We start from the raw sequence: 15,812 nt of genomic DNA, 5'->3' as shown, positions 1-15,812 counted from the left end.
GCAAGGCTACTTCCATCACGTTGACAACTGCTTCATAAGGGATATCTGAAAAAACAACTGCAAAATTGTCACTGAATTGCTAAAAACCAACTCAGTTAATACCCACGCAACTTTATATCTCTAAAGACAAATGATGAGCGCAGAACTTGTAACCTCCATCCCAAGAAAATGCATAAGCTGTACCTCTAATCATAGTACACATAGACTTGCATTATAGATACTCCAGCTGGCCCAGCTACAGGGCATGAGCAGAGCAACCCCAAGGCAAACACACACACACCCCCGCACACACACAAAGAACACTACAGAATCCGTGACACGGAAAATAGAGAAAAAACTAGAGAGGCAGACTGCCTCCCAGAAGGAACACAGCATATGCCCAGATCACCAGCACAGCCCCACGAGCAACTCAACAGGGATCCTCAGGAGCCCGAGAACAGGGCCCAAAATGTCCACGTAATTCCAAAATCAACCACAAAACCTGACAGGATGGACATGCAAAAAGTCCAGCTTCAAGACCTACAAACATGAAAATACACACACAATGTCCTAACCAGGGAAATGGGATGCCAAGAGAACAGAGACACAAAAGCAGTCTGGAGACACTCAGACACTCTGACTCAGACACTAACTCTACATATACTATCACATCCACTCCCAAGAAGACTCTCTGGGCCTGTCTCATTAATTACAAGCTTATTCCCAGAGCTCTTCTGTCCATTCACACAGATCATCAAGAGGAGAGAACTACACTGTCAGGAGGAAAACCCATTACATATGTTACAGAGTTCAAGAACTCCAGATAAGAGAAAACCACAGACCAACAGAGAACTCTTAACTAGTCCATTAACATAGGAAGCTACAGAGATGGTGAAGCATACACTAAAGGATACTTCTCATGGTTGCTTATCTTACCAACCCCAAGGACCCTGGGAAGACCATCAGCAAACCAGCTCCGACAATCATCATGGCAGTGCGAGGTGGCAGGCCCAACCTCAGCGGGTGTCCCCGCGCAGGCAACATTCACCTGGTTGGGATGAGCTTCTGCCTCCCTCACATAGCATGAGACTCAGGCTTTCATACTCACAAAAATGCACGCTCATTCTGACACAGGGGGCCAGCCTATGTCAGAAGAAGTAGTGAGCACTATCTAGAAAGGTCTTGAAGGGTCTGAACTTTTCCAGGCAGTTCTAAAGCAGAAATTTCTGGGTAGGAACCAAAGCTAGACTTTTCTGGAAAATCTGAAGCAGAGCACTCCAGGAAGGAGCCAAAGACAAAAAACAGTGCTTGCCTGTCTTTCTGTGTTTCACCACGGACCATTACCTATTGTTCCTGACATGAAACCCCACACTTGAGCCCCACAAATGGCACCTTTTCATCCTGGCATTTAACTCTCAGGCACTACCTTCACTACTGTTAACCAATTGATGATACCAGGTACAAGCCCTACTGTGCTTTATGCTTGTAAAACTGGAAAGGAATTTTCTAGCCGTCACTTAGTTGACTGATGCAAGGGGTCAGGATCCAAACAACAGTGCCAGAGGAATGCCCTGAGCACCTTGTGCTCAATGAGCAATGAGTATATCAAGACCTGAAGAGGTGCTGATACAGAACACAGACCTCTTGTACTATTTAACAGTCAAGCTGGAGCTGCCCTGCCCACAGTTATACTGCTGAGTAGCCCACTGCCTTTCCCTCGGCCCCATGCCACATTTCAAACCCCTTCCTACTATCTTGACAGTGTACCTCAATCTTCTTATCCCAAACAAGAGTTCCTCTACTTAGTTTCCATAGTGCCGTGGTCTCCAGACAGGCCCAATGTTGCAAACTCACACATCGAAGTCCTGAGATCTTGCCACAGTTGCCGAGTTTCTCTTCAACATCTGCAACAACAAACAAATGGGAACACACCACGCTGGCTGTCAGTAGCCCCATCCCAGCCAACACCACCAGCCTGTTCCATAACAACCCTCTTCCTCCTCCTATGCTCCTCAACATTGTGCTCTCATGCTCCAAATTGATTGCAGAGTCTGATGCCAGGCTTTCTCTTGCCTTCCACAACCTAGGAGTACGAGAGAGACAAATTACCATGGTGCTTGCATGCTAACCCACAACCCCTATTGTTACCACCATGCCTCACCTCACACACTCACGTGACTCCAGATTTAGAAGGCAGAACCTGCAATACCAAACACAAATACTAAACCCCTCTGCCATGATATTCTCAACTTTGAGCAGCCACCCCCACACACAACCCTTTTATCTTCTCACAGCCCTCCTTGGTTTAGGTCTTCACCTCTCCTGAGTTGGCTGCAGCACCTGAAAAACATGTAGAAGCACACAGATAAGGTTCCAAACTGCAGTCATGCCTCCCCAAGTCCCATCTCCCTCTCCGGTCACTTTACTGCTCATGCACTGACATTCGCAGGTCTGCAGGTCTTCTTCAAGCCTGAGCACTGCCTACAGAAAACAACAGCAAGGGATGTTTTAATTTCATAAAAATTATAAGACACTCAGTTGCTGATTCAGTCTGCAAAATATAGCTCACCTTGCTCAAGTCAGCTCTAGGTCACAGGTCTCACTTAGGTCCTTGTTCTGCACCTCCAAATTAAAAATACACAGCAAGTCAATAGCCCCCCAGGAGAATAAGGCCTAACTTCCTTCTGACACAACAAGTTTACCCACCTGGTACCTTCAACTCTGCACAACCCTCCTCCATCAGCCTCTCACACGTGGCTAACCATCTCGCCATTTCCAAGAACAACCTGGCATTAGTCACCACAATGCCAAGCAAAAGATAATTCTGCCTCTATGTCTCAGGCCAGATTCACACCGACACTTAGGTTAACATGCATACACAGACTGACATTCAGACAATCTCAACACAGACCCTCACACCCTCTGGCTCAGACATTAAAACTCCAGATATACTATCATACCCACTCCCAAGTAGACTCTCTGGCCCTGACACATTAATTACAAGCTCATTCCCAGAGCTCTTCTGCCCATTGACAGGAATTATCAAGATAGAGAGCTACACTGTGATTATAAAAACTCACTACACATGTTCCAGAGTTCAAGAATTCCAGGTGAGGGATAACTAGAGACAAATGGAGAACACTTAACTAGTTCATTATTGCAGAAAACTGTACAGATAGCAAAGCATGCTTCTCAGGGTTCCTTATCTTACCAACCCCAAGGACCCTAGGAAGACCATCGGCAAACCAGCTCCGACAATCGTCATGGCAGTGCGAGGTGGCAGGCCCAACCTTAGCGGGCGTCCCCGCGCAGGCAACCTTCACCTGGCTGGCATGAGCTTCTGCCTCCCTCACACAGCATGAGGCTCGGGCTTTCATACTCACAAAAACGCACGCTCGTTGCTACGCAGGGGGCCAGCCCACGGCGCAAGAAGCGGCCAACCGTATCTAGGAAGGTCTCCCAGGGTCAGGACTTCTCCAGGCACTTCTAAAGCACAACTCTCGGGCTAGGAACCAAAGCTGGAATTTTTGGGGAGCAGCCAAAGCAGAACACTGCAAGAAGGAGCCAAAGAGGACAAACAGTACTTTCTATCTTTGAGTGTTTCATCAAGGACCATTACCTATAGTCCCTGACACGACACCCCAGACTTGAGCCCCACAAATAGCACCTTTTCATCGTGGCATGTAACTCTCAGGCACTACCTATGCGAAAACTGACCATTCTCCTCCCAGGCACCTCCAAGCGTCTTCTCAGACATTCTGGCTCAAATACTACATTGGAATGATACATCTCAAACCCTTCCTGCCATTCTGACATTGTCCCCCACCCCTTCGCCTCTTAAAGGAGTCCCTCTACTAAGCGTCCATAGTGCCATGGGTCTCGAGGCAGCCTCCCTGCTCAGAAGTCCCATGGCAGACACCAGCCATGTTTCAGCCACTGCCAAGTTCCTCTTCATCATCTGCCAGAAACAAAGAAATAAAGGGTAACATGCTGCGCAGGCCGTCATCTCCACCACTCCAGCCATCGATGCCAGCCTCTTCTGCAACTCTGCCTTCTTAGTATTACGTTCACCTTGTACTAATCTATTGCAAAATACGATGCTGGGCTTCTCCTCTCCTCCAGGACCTAGAAGTACAATAGAGAGAATCGACCATGGTGCCTGCAAAAAGTGACGGACCCCCAAAACCACTATTGTTACCTGTCTGCCTCACCTCAAACACTCATCTGACTTCAGAGATAGAAGGGAGGACCTGCAATAACAAACATAAGTACTGAACCCTGTGCCATGTTATTCTCAGCTCTGAGGCACCACTCACGCAGACAAGCCTTCTACCTTCTCCCAGCCCTCCGCAGTTGGCAGCTTGACCTCTCTCGAGTTACTTGTGGCACCTAAAAACAAAATTGAAACAGGCACACACAGATAGAAAAATAGAAGCTGCAGCCGACCCTGAAATAAGTTACTACTTGGGTGTTTCAAGCATAGTTCACCTTGACTGAGTCCTCTGAATGGTAGTTTTCAGCTAGACAGCGAGAGTGAGTTTGAGCCAGGGAGCCTTATCCAAGTAGTTTGAACCAGAACTTCTGTGATACAGTCAGTAAGAGATTTATGTGGATGTATGAGCCAGTCAGTGTCAGACTGAGCCTAAGTGAGTGTGAGGCAAAATCTGAGCCAGAGAGTGTCTGTGCAATTTAAACGCAAGAATGAGTGTGAACCAGTCTGTGTGAGAAGGAACCTGCATGGTCTAGGGAGTCTTGAATGTGAATTAAACCACAGAAAGAAAGCCAGAAAATGAAAGCTGGGGAGCAGCCAATGAACCAGAGGCAGGTAAAATAAGACCCAGCTGTGGATTGTTAGGGTGTTTTTATCCCAGCTGGGGGTTTGCCCCACCCCTAACCCAGGGCACTGAGGGAAGGGTTGTGGGGGACACCCTCACTCTATAACACAGTCAAGCTGTAGCAGCCCTACCCACGTAAGCTCATGCTGCAAAGTAACCCCCTGTCTTCCCCTCAGCCCCATGCTACACTTCAAACCCCTTCCTGCCCTCCTGACCTTGTCTCTCACCCTCCGGTCCCAACCAGCAATCCTTCTACTTAACTTCCATAGTGCCATGGGTCTCATGGATGTTCAGGACACCCACATCAAAGTCTTGGGATCTTGCCACAGCTACCAAGTTACTCTGTCTAACCTGCAACAAAGGAACCAAGAGGAACACCATGTGCTGGCCATCATCATCACCACCACCCCACCCACCAATACTGACCTAGTCTGTAAAAGCCCTCTTCTTCCTTCAAAGCTCCTCAACATTATGTTTTCCTGTTCCAATCCCATAGTAGAGTCCAACACTGAGCCTCTCCTTCTCTCCAGGTCCTAGGAGTGCAATAGAGACAAATGACCACAGTGCTTAGAAAAAGTGCCCAACCTCACAACCCTTCTCCTTGCCTCCCCAACTCACCTCAAGCACTCATCTGACTCCAATGGAAGAAGGCAGCCCCTGCAACACCAAATACAAATAATTGAACCCCTTTGCCATGCTTTTCTCAAATCTAAACCACCAAACACACCCAGACAACCCCCTTACCTTCTCACGGCCCTCCTCAATTTGCAGCTTCACCTCTCTGGAGTTACCTGCAACACCTACAAAAGAAATGGAAACAAAGAAATGGAAACAAGGACACACAAAGAGATATAGAAGCTGCACCCTTGCCTCAGCAACTACCATTTCTCTCTCCTGTTATTTCACTACTCATCCACTAAACTTCAAAGGTTTTCCATCCCTTTATTCTAACATGTACACCCCTTAGGAAAACACTAACAAGAAAGAAAAAATACAGTTTTATGAAAATGACAAGGCCATGAAATAAGTTGTTACTTGGGTGTTTTAAGCGTGGCTCACTTTGGCTAAATAACCTGAATGTCTTTTTTCACTTAAAATGTGAAAGCAAGTCTGAGCCAGGGAGTCTGTGTTAGCCTCAATGTATGATTTGTGTGGATGTGTGAGTCAGTGAATGCTAGGTTGAGCCTAAGTCTGAGCTGGAGTGTCTGTGCAGTTTAAATACATGAGACTGAACCAGCCTGTGTGGAAAGAAACCCATGTGAGTCTGAGCCCCAGAATCTGAGACACAAAAACCCTATGTGCTCTGAAACCAAATATAGTTCAAAATCTAACTGAATAAAAGCGAAGCTGTGTAGTCTGTGAAATTTGAATGCAAATCTAAAACAAAAAAAAGAAAGCCAAAAAGTTCAAGCCAGAAAGCAACCAAGAAACCAAACCCAGATAAAAAAGACCCAGCTGTACCTTGTCAGGCTGTTTTTATCCTGGCTGGTGATTTGCCCCACCCCTGAGCCAGGGAATTGAGGGAGGGGTTGTGGGTAGGGCCTGGGGTATATAAGGCAGAGCTTTGAAACAAAGGAGCTTCTTTAAAGTTTGGCTCTTTCCAAGGTAAGGTCTCTGGGGTGTTTTGTGTTTTTAATGTTTTGTTTTGTTTTTGTATTTTTTAAAAATTTTTTTTCTTTAGGTCTAAGTTTTAAGTTGCCAGAATGTTTATGTGTCCATGTGCCACTGAAGTCTTTTGTGCTGTGATTTTCTTTGAGGTGTTATTGTTATTGCTGGTACTAAGCTAAGTGTTTTTCTTTTGTTGCTTTCAGCCACAGAAGTAATGGCAGAAGTTGTTTTTGGTTTATGTTCTTGTTAATGGGATTTTGTTTCTGTTCTTTTTTGTGTATAGTGGTCATGGCTGTGGTTACTGAACAAACATACAGGTTATGTGGTTAAGAGCTTTTGTAAGAGTGCTTTTGGGTCTGTGGTATTACAAAATCTAAGTTCGATGCTTAGGTTTACAGAAGACCAAAAGGGAATATTATTATTGTTTTGGGATGAGGCTGTTAAAGCAATGGTGGTATTTGGCAGAGAAAGGTCTAAGAATGTTTTTTAGTTAGCTCATTTATTATGTTAAAAGTCTAAAGTATAGGAGACGCTGGTTCTTTACACTCTGCATGTAGTTAAGATTTCAGAGTATTTCTTTTTAATTGTTTGCCTTTAAAATGTTATATGCCTACTTTTTTGTTTGGGTTTTTTTCCTATTGTTATTGCAGATGAGAGAAATGAATTGGGTGGATGCTTTTAACACCCAGGTGTCTAGTATGAGACACCTGAGCAATAAGTATTATTTGAGACTTAAGTCACTATAAAAACAAAGCAGGAAGACTACTTTTTGGCAGAAGAGGGGTGGGGAACAGCATCAGAAGAGCAGGAATAGGTCTGAAATGTGCCATAAAGATGACAAAACCGAAATAGGCTGTTTTATAGCACCATCTCACAGTGGGCAAAGTAATACAGCTTGACTGTTTCAATGAGTGCATTTGATTGTGATCTGTGTTGGCGCTTCCACATCACTGCTAAAACTAAAGGTGGTAAGCCTGTTGTTTGGACGCGTTCTTTCTATTCAGACTGATTACATTGGTTATTTAAAAGTGGGCTAAGTATTTGTTTTCAGTACTTGTAATAGTTAAGGAAAGAACATACTTTGTTTCAGACACCTCAGCAATAGTCTTCTGAGGCACTGCTCCAGTTTCCTTTTCCAGTTGTGAAAAGGTGAGGGTTTATTTTGGAGCATGTTGTCTCAGTGTTTAGAAGAACACAGCAAAGGGGTTCAGTTTTGGGTTTGGTATTGCAGGTCTGGCCCTGGACCTTTGGAGTCAGATGAGAGCTTGTGGTGAGTCACGGAAGTAAGGAGAAGGATTGTAGGCTGGGTCAGTTTTGCAAGAACCATGGTCATTGGATTTTTTTGCTCTTCTAGGGCATGGAGAGCAGGAGACGCTTGGAATCAGACTGTGGAACGGCTTTGGGACAGGCAAGCGCAGCGTTGAGGAGCTTTGGAGGAGGCCGAGGTTTGGTAAGGAACAGGCCGGGCGGGATGGCTGGGGTGGTGGAGATGAGGGCCAGCACAGGCTGTTCCCTGTTTTTGGTTTGTTTCTGCAGATGATGAAGAGGAACTTGTCAGCGTCTGCAGCATGGCTGGCGTCTGCCGTGGGAGTTCTGAGCAGTGAGGTTGCTTCGAGACGCATGGAACTATGCAAGCTAAGTAGAGGGATCGCTTTAGGAGGCAAGGGGGTGGGAGACAGCGTCAGAATGGCAGGAAGGCGTTTGAGATGTATCATTCCAATGTAGTGTTTGATCCAGAATGTCTGAGAAGACGCTTGGAGGTGGCTGGGAGGGGAATGGTCAGTTTTAGTGAAGGTAGTGCCTGGGAGTTAAATACCAGGATGAAAGGGTGCCAATTGTGGGGCTTAAGTCTGGGGTGTCGTGTCTGGGACAGTAGGTAAGGGTCCTTGGTGAAGCAGGCAAGGGTGGGAAAGTAGTGTTTGTTGCCTTTGGCTCCTCGCCGAGAGTTGTGCTGTGGCTGCTTCAGGCGAGGTCCAGCTTTGGTTCCTAGCCCGAGAGTTGTGCTTTAGAAGTGCCTGGAGAAGTCCTGACCCTGGGAGACCTTCCTAGATACGGTTGGCCGCTTCTTGCGCCGTGGGCTGGCCCCCTGCGTAGCAACGAGCGTGCGTTTTTGTGAGTATGAAAGCCCGAGCCTCATGCTGTGTGAGGGAGGCAGAAGCTCATGCCAGGCAGGTGAAGGTTGCCTGCGCGGGGACGCCCGCTAAGGTTGGGCCTGCCACCTCGCACTGCCATGACGATTGTCGGAGCTGGTTTGCTGATGGTCTTCCCAGGGTCCTTGGGGTTGGTAAGATAAGGAACCATGAGAAGCATGCTTTGCTATCTCTATAGTTTTTTTTTGTCTTAATAAGCTAGCTGTGAGTTTTCTGCTTGTCTCTGGTTTTCTGTCACGTAGATTTCTTGAACTGTGGGACGTATGTGGTGGGGTTTTATAATCACAGTGCAGCTCTCTCCTCTTGATGAGCTGTGTGAATGGAGAGGAGAGGTCTGAGAATAAGCTTGTAATTAATGACGCAGGCCCAGAGAGCCTGCTTGGGAGTGGGTGGGATAGTCTACGTAGAGTTAGTGTCTGAGCCAGAGGGTGTGAGGGTCTGGGTTGAGACTGTCTGAATCAGAGCCTGTGTATGCCTGTCAACCTAAGGGTCAGTGTGAGCTTGGGCTGAGACTTGGAGGCAGAATAAGCTTTTGCTTGGCATTGCTGTGAATAAGGCCTGGTTGCTCTTGCAGATGGTGAGCTGGTTAGCCACGTGTGAGAGGCTGATGGAGGAGGGTTGAGCCGAGTGATGGAACCAGGTGAGTCAATCTGTGGTGTCAGAAGCAAATTCCAGTTTATTCTCCTGGTGGGATTATGACTTGCTGTGTGTTTTGAATTTGGAGGTGCGAAGCGAGCTGGGTGCCCCAGAGCTGTCCTGGACTCGGTGAGTTCCGCTTGGCAGAGTGAAGCAGCAATTGGTGGAGCGTCTTATGGTTTTTGTGAAATGAAAACCAGCTCTTCCTGTTGTGTTCTGCAGGCGGTGCCCGGGCTCAAAGAAGAGAAGGGAAGGCGTGCAAAGTCCAGCGGAGGAGTAGCAGAGTGATGGGAGAGGCAGTGGGGACTTGGTGAGGGGAGGGTGTTACTTTGAACCTTCTCTCAGGGTTTATCTGTTTGCCTTGGTGTTTCAGGTGCTGCAGACAACTCAGGCGAGGTAAAGGTGCCAATGTTGGAGGGCTGTGAGGAGGTAAGGGGTTTGCGTGTGTGTGCGGTAGCTTAGAATCGAGAAGAACATGTTCAGTGCTTTTAGTATTTGTGTTTGGTATTGCAGGTCTTGCCCTGGATCTTTGGAGTAGGATGAGTGCTCGAGTTGAGTGAGGGAGGTAAGAAGAAGGATTGTGGGGTCGGTCACTTTTGCAAGAACCGTGGTCATTGTCTTCTGTTGCACTCCTAGAGCACGGAGGGCAGGAGAGACCCCAGGTCACTCTGTGGAACGGCTTTGGGACAGGCAAGCGCAGCGTTGAGGAGCTTTGGAGGAGGCCGAGGTTTGGTAAGGAACAGGCCGGGCGGGATGGCTGGGGTGGTGGAGATGAGGGCCAGCACAGGCTGTTCCCTGTTTTTGGTTTGTTTCTGCAGATGATGAAGAGGAACTTGTCAGCGTCTGCAGCATGGCTGGCGTCTGCCGTGGGAGTTCTGAGCAGTGAGGTTGCTTCGAGACGCATGGAACTATGCAAGCTAAGTAGAGGGATCGCTTTAGGAGGCAAGGGGGTGGGAGACAGCGTCAGAATGGCAGGAAGGCGTTTGAGATGTATCATTCCAATGTAGTGTTTGATCCAGAATGTCTGAGAAGACGCTTGGAGGTGGCTGGGAGGGGAATGGTCAGTTTTAGTGAAGGTAGTGCCTGGGAGTTAAATACCAGGATGAAAAGGTGCCATTTGTGGGGCTTAAGTCTGGGGTGTCGTGTCTGGGACAGTAGGTAAGGGTCCTTGGTGAAGCAGGCAAGGGTGGGAAAGTAGTGTTTGTTGCCTTTGGCTCCTCGCCGAGAGTTGTGCTGTGGCTGCTTCAGGCGAGGTCCAGCTTTGGTTCCTAGCCAGAGAGTTGTGCTTTAGAAGTGCCTGGAGAAGTCCTGACCCTGGGAGACCTTCCTAGATACGGTTGGCCGCTTCTTGCGCCGTGGGCTGGCCCCCTGCGTAGCAACGAGCGTGCGTTTTTGTGAGTATGAAAGCCCGAGCCTCATGCTGTGTGAGGGAGGCAGAAGCTCATGCCAGGCAGGTGAAGGTTGCCTGCGCGGGGACGCCCGCTAAGGTTGGGCCTGCCACCTCGCACTGCCATGACGATTGTCGGAGCTGGTTTGCTGATGGTCTTCCCAGGGTCCTTGGGGTTGGTAAGATAAGGAACCATGAGAAGCATGCTTTGCTATCTCTATAGTTTTTTTTTGTCTTAATAAGCTAGCTGTGAGTTTTCTGCTTGTCTCTGGTTTTCTGTCACGTAGATTTCTTGAACTGTGGGACGTATGTGGTGGGGTTTTATAATCACAGTGCAGCTCTCTCCTCTTGATGAGCTGTGTGAATGGAGAGGAGAGGTCTGAGAATAAGCTTGTAATTAATGACGCAGGCCCAGAGAGCCTGCTTGGGAGTGGGTGGGATAGTCTACGTAGAGTTAGTGTCTGAGCCAGAGGGTGTGAGGGTCTGGGTTGAGACTGTCTGAATCAGAGCCTGTGTATGCCTGTCAACCTAAGGGTCAGTGTGAGCTTGGGCTGAGACTTGGAGGCAGAATAAGCTTTTGCTTGGCATTGCTGTGAATAAGGCCTGGTTGCTCTTGCAGATGGTGAGCTGGTTAGCCACGTGTGAGAGGCTGATGGAGGAGGGTTGAGCCGAGTGATGGAACCAGGTGAGTCAATCTGTGGTGTCAGAAGCAAATTCCAGTTTATTCTCCTGGTGGGATTATGACTTGCTGTGTGTTTTGAATTTGGAGGTGCGAAGCGAGCTGGGTGCCCCAGAGCTGTCCTGGACTCGGTGAGTTCCGCTTGGCAGAGTGAAGCAGCAATTGGTGGAGCGTCTTATGGTTTTTGTGAAATGAAAACCAGCTCTTCCTGTTGTGTTCTGCAGGCGGTGCCCGGGCTCAAAGAAGAGAAGGGAAGGCGTGCAAAGTCCAGCGGAGGAGTAGCAGAGTGATGGGAGAGGCAGTGGGGACTTGGTGAGGGGAGGGTGTTACTTTGAACCTTCTCTCAGGGTTTATCTGTTTGCCTTGGTGTTTCAGGTGCTGCAGACAACTCAGGCGAGGTAAAGGTGCCAATGTTGGAGGGCTGTGAGGAGGTAAGGGGTTTGCGTGTGTGTGCGGTAGCTTAGAATCGAGAAGAACATGTTCAGTGCTTTTAGTATTTGTGTTTGGTATTGCAGGTCTTGCCCTGGATCTTTGGAGTAGGATGAGTGCTCGAGTTGAGTGAGGGAGGTAAGAAGAAGGATTGTGGGGTCGGTCACTTTTGCAAGAACCGTGGTCATTGTCTTCTGTTGCACTCCTAGAGCACGGAGGGCAGGAGAGACCCCAGGTCACTCTGTGGAACGGCTTTGGGACAGGCAAGCGCAGCGTTGAGGAGCTTTGGAGGAGGCCGAGGTTTGGTAAGGAACAGGCCGGGCGGGATGGCTGGGGTGGTGGAGATGAGGGCCACCACAGGCTGTTCCCTGTTTTTGGTTTGTTTCTGCAGATGATGAAGAGGAACTTGTCAGCGTCTGCAGCATGGCTGGCGTCTGCCGTGGGAGTTCTGAGCAGTGAGGTTGCTTCGAGACGCATGGAACTATGCAAGCTAAGTAGAGGGATCGCTTTAGGAGGCAAGGGGGTGGGAGACAGCGTCAGAATGGCAGGAAGGCGTTTGAGATGTATCATTCCAATGTAGTGTTTGATCCAGAATGTCTGAGAAGACGCTTGGAGGTGGCTGGGAGGGGAATGGTCAGTTTTAGTGAAGGTAGTGCCTGGGAGTTAAATACCAGGATGAAAAGGTGCCATTTGTGGGGCTTAAGTCTGGGGTGTCGTGTCTGGGACAGTAGGTAAGGGTCCTTGGTGAAGCAGGCAAGGGTGGGAAAGTAGTGTTTGTTGCCTTTGGCTCCTCGCCGAGAGTTGTGCTGTGGCTGCTTCAGGCGAGGTCCAGCTTTGGTTCCTAGCCCGAGAGTTGTGCTTTAGAAGTGCCTGGAGAAGTCCTGACCCTGGGAGACCTTCCTAGATACGGTTGGCCGCTTCTTGCGCCGTGGGCTGGCCCCCTGCGTAGCAACGAGCGTGCGTTTTTGTGAGTATGAAAGCCCGAGCCTCATGCTGTGTGAGGGAGGCAGAAGCTCATGCCAGGCAGGTGAAGGTTGCCTGCGCGGGGACGCCCGCTAAGGTTGGGCCTGCCACCTCGCACTGCCATGACGATTGTCGGAGCTGGTTTGCTGATGGTCTTCCCAGGGTCCTTGGGGTTGGTAAGATAAGGAACCATGAGAAGCATGCTTTGCTATCTCTATAGTTTTTTTTTGTCTTAATAAGCTAGCTGTGAGTTTTCTGCTTGTCTCTGGTTTTCTGTCACGTAGATTTCTTGAACTGTGGGACGTATGTGGTGGGGTTTTATAATCACAGTGCAGCTCTCTCCTCTTGATGAGCTGTGTGAATGGAGAGGAGAGGTCTGAGAATAAGCTTGTAATTAATGACGCAGGCCCAGAGAGCCTGCTTGGGAGTGGGTGGGATAGTCTACGTAGAGTTAGTGTCTGAGCCAGAGGGTGTGAGGGTCTGGGTTGAGACTGTCTGAATCAGAGCCTGTGTATGCCTGTCAACCTAAGGGTCAGTGTGAGCTTGGGCTGAGACTTGGAGGCAGAATAAGCTTTTGCTTGGCATTGCTGTGAATAAGGCCTGGTTGCTCTTGCAGATGGTGAGCTGGTTAGCCACGTGTGAGAGGCTGATGGAGGAGGGTTGAGCCGAGTGATGGAACCAGGTGAGTCAATCTGTGGTGTCAGAAGCAAATTCCAGTTTATTCTCCTGGTGGGATTATGACTTGCTGTGTGTTTTGAATTTGGAGGTGCGAAGCGAGCTGGGTGCCCCAGAGCTGTCCTGGACTCGGTGAGTTCCGCTTGGCAGAGTGAAGCAGCAATTGGTGGAGCGTCTTATGGTTTTTGTGAAATGAAAACCAGCTCTTCCTGTTGTGTTCTGCAGGCGGTGCCCGGGCTCAAAGAAGAGAAGGGAAGGCGTGCAAAGTCCAGCGGAGGAGTAGCAGAGTGATGGGAGAGGCAGTGGGGACTTGGTGAGGGGAGGGTGTTACTTTGAACCTTCTCTCAGGGTTTATCTGTTTGCCTTGGTGTTTCAGGTGCTGCAGACAACTCAGGCGAGGTAAAGGTGCCAATGTTGGAGGGCTGTGAGGAGGTAAGGGGTTTGCGTGTGTGTGCGGTAGCTTAGAATCGAGAAGAACATGTTCAGTGCTTTTAGTATTTGTGTTTGGTATTGCAGGTCTTGCCCTGGATCTTTGGAGTAGGATGAGTGCTCGAGTTGAGTGAGGGAGGTAAGAAGAAGGATTGTGGGGTCGGTCACTTTTGCAAGAACCGTGGTCATTGTCTTCTGTTGCACTCCTAGAGCACGGAGGGCAGGAGAGACCCCAGGTCACTCTGTGGAACGGCTTTGGGACAGGCAAGCGCAGCGTTGAGGAGCTTTGGAGGAGGCCGAGGTTTGGTAAGGAACAGGCCGGGCGGGATGGCTGGGGTGGTGGAGATGAGGGCCAGCACAGGCTGTTCCCTGTTTTTGGTTTGTTTCTGCAGATGATGAAGAGGAACTTGTCAGCGTCTGCAGCATGGCTGGCGTCTGCCGTGGGAGTTCTGAGCAGTGAGGTTGCTTCGAGACGCATGGAACTATGCAAGCTAAGTAGAGGGATCGCTTTAGGAGGCAAGGGGGTGGGAGACAGCGTCAGAATGGCAGGAAGGCGTTTGAGATGTATCATTCCAATGTAGTGTTTGATCCAGAATGTCTGAGAAGACGCTTGGAGGTGGCTGGGAGGGGAATGGTCAGTTTTAGTGAAGGTAGTGCCTGGGAGTTAAATACCAGGATGAAAAGGTGCCATTTGTGGGGCTTAAGTCTGGGGTGTCGTGTCTGGGACAGTAGGTAAGGGTCCTTGGTGAAGCAGGCAAGGGTGGGAAAGTAGTGTTTGTTGCCTTTGGCTCCTCGCCGAGAGTTGTGCTGTGGCTGCTTCAGGCGAGGTCCAGCTTTGGTTCCTAGCCCGAGAGTTGTGCTTTAGAAGTGCCTGGAGAAGTCCTGACCCTGGGAGACCTTCCTAGATACGGTTGGCCGCTTCTTGCGCCGTGGGCTGGCCCCCTGCGTAGCAACGAGCGTGCGTTTTTGTGAGTATGAAAGCCCGAGCCTCATGCTGTGTGAGGGAGGCAGAAGCTCATGCCAGGCAGGTGAAGGTTGCCTGCGCGGGGACGCCCGCTAAGGTTGGGCCTGCCACCTCGCACTGCCATGACGATTGTCGGAGCTGGTTTGCTGATGGTCTTCCCAGGGTCCTTGGGGTTGGTAAGATAAGGAACCATGAGAAGCATGCTTTGCTATCTCTATAGTTTTTTTTTGTCTTAATAAGCTAGCTGTGAGTTTTCTGCTTGTCTCTGGTTTTCTGTCACGTAGATTTCTTGAACTGTGGGACGTATGTGGTGGGGTTTTATAATCACAGTGCAGCTCTCTCCTCTTGATGAGCTGTGTGAATGGAGAGGAGAGGTCTGAGAATAAGCTTGTAATTAATGACGCAGGCCCAGAGAGCCTGCTTGGGAGTGGGTGGGATAGTCTACGTAGAGTTAGTGTCTGAGCCAGAGGGTGTGAGGGTCTGGGTTGAGACTGTCTGAATCAGAGCCTGTGTATGCCTGTCAACCTAAGGGTCAGTGTGAGCTTGGGCTGAGACTTGGAGGCAGAATAAGCTTTTGCTTGGCATTGCTGTGAATAAGGCCTGGTTGCTCTTGCAGATGGTGAGCTGGTTAGCCACGTGTGAGAGGCTGATGGAGGAGGGTTGAGCCGAGTGATGGAACCAGGTGAGTCAATCTGTGGTGTCAGAAGCAAATTCCAGTTTATTCTCCTGGTGGGATTATGACTTGCTGTGTGTTTTGAATTTGGAGGTGCGAAGCGAGCTGGGTGCCCCAGAGCTGTCCTGGACTCGGTGAGTTCCGCTTGGCAGAGTGAAGCAGCAATTGGTGGAGCGTCTTATGGTTTTTGTGAAATGAAAACCAGCTCTTCCTGTTGTGTTCTGCAGGCGGTGCCCGGGCTCAAAGAAGAGAAGGGAAGGCGTGCAAAGTCCAGCGGAGGAGTAGCAGAGTGATGGGAGAGGCAGTGGGGACTTGGTGAGGGGAGGGTGTTACTTTGAACCTTCTCTCAGGGTTTATCTGTTTGCCTTGGTGTTTCAGGTGCTGCAGACAACTCAGGCGAGGTAA

This window comes from Pezoporus flaviventris, unplaced genomic scaffold, assembly GCF_033815535.1.
Source record: "Pezoporus flaviventris isolate CSIRO_AGI_PZ_B2104156 unplaced genomic scaffold, CSIRO_AGI_Pfla_v1 ptg000336l, whole genome shotgun sequence".
In the NCBI taxonomy this organism is placed as follows: domain Eukaryota; kingdom Metazoa; phylum Chordata; class Aves; order Psittaciformes; family Psittacidae; genus Pezoporus; species Pezoporus flaviventris.
Note: the sequence above shows the minus strand (reverse complement) of the source record.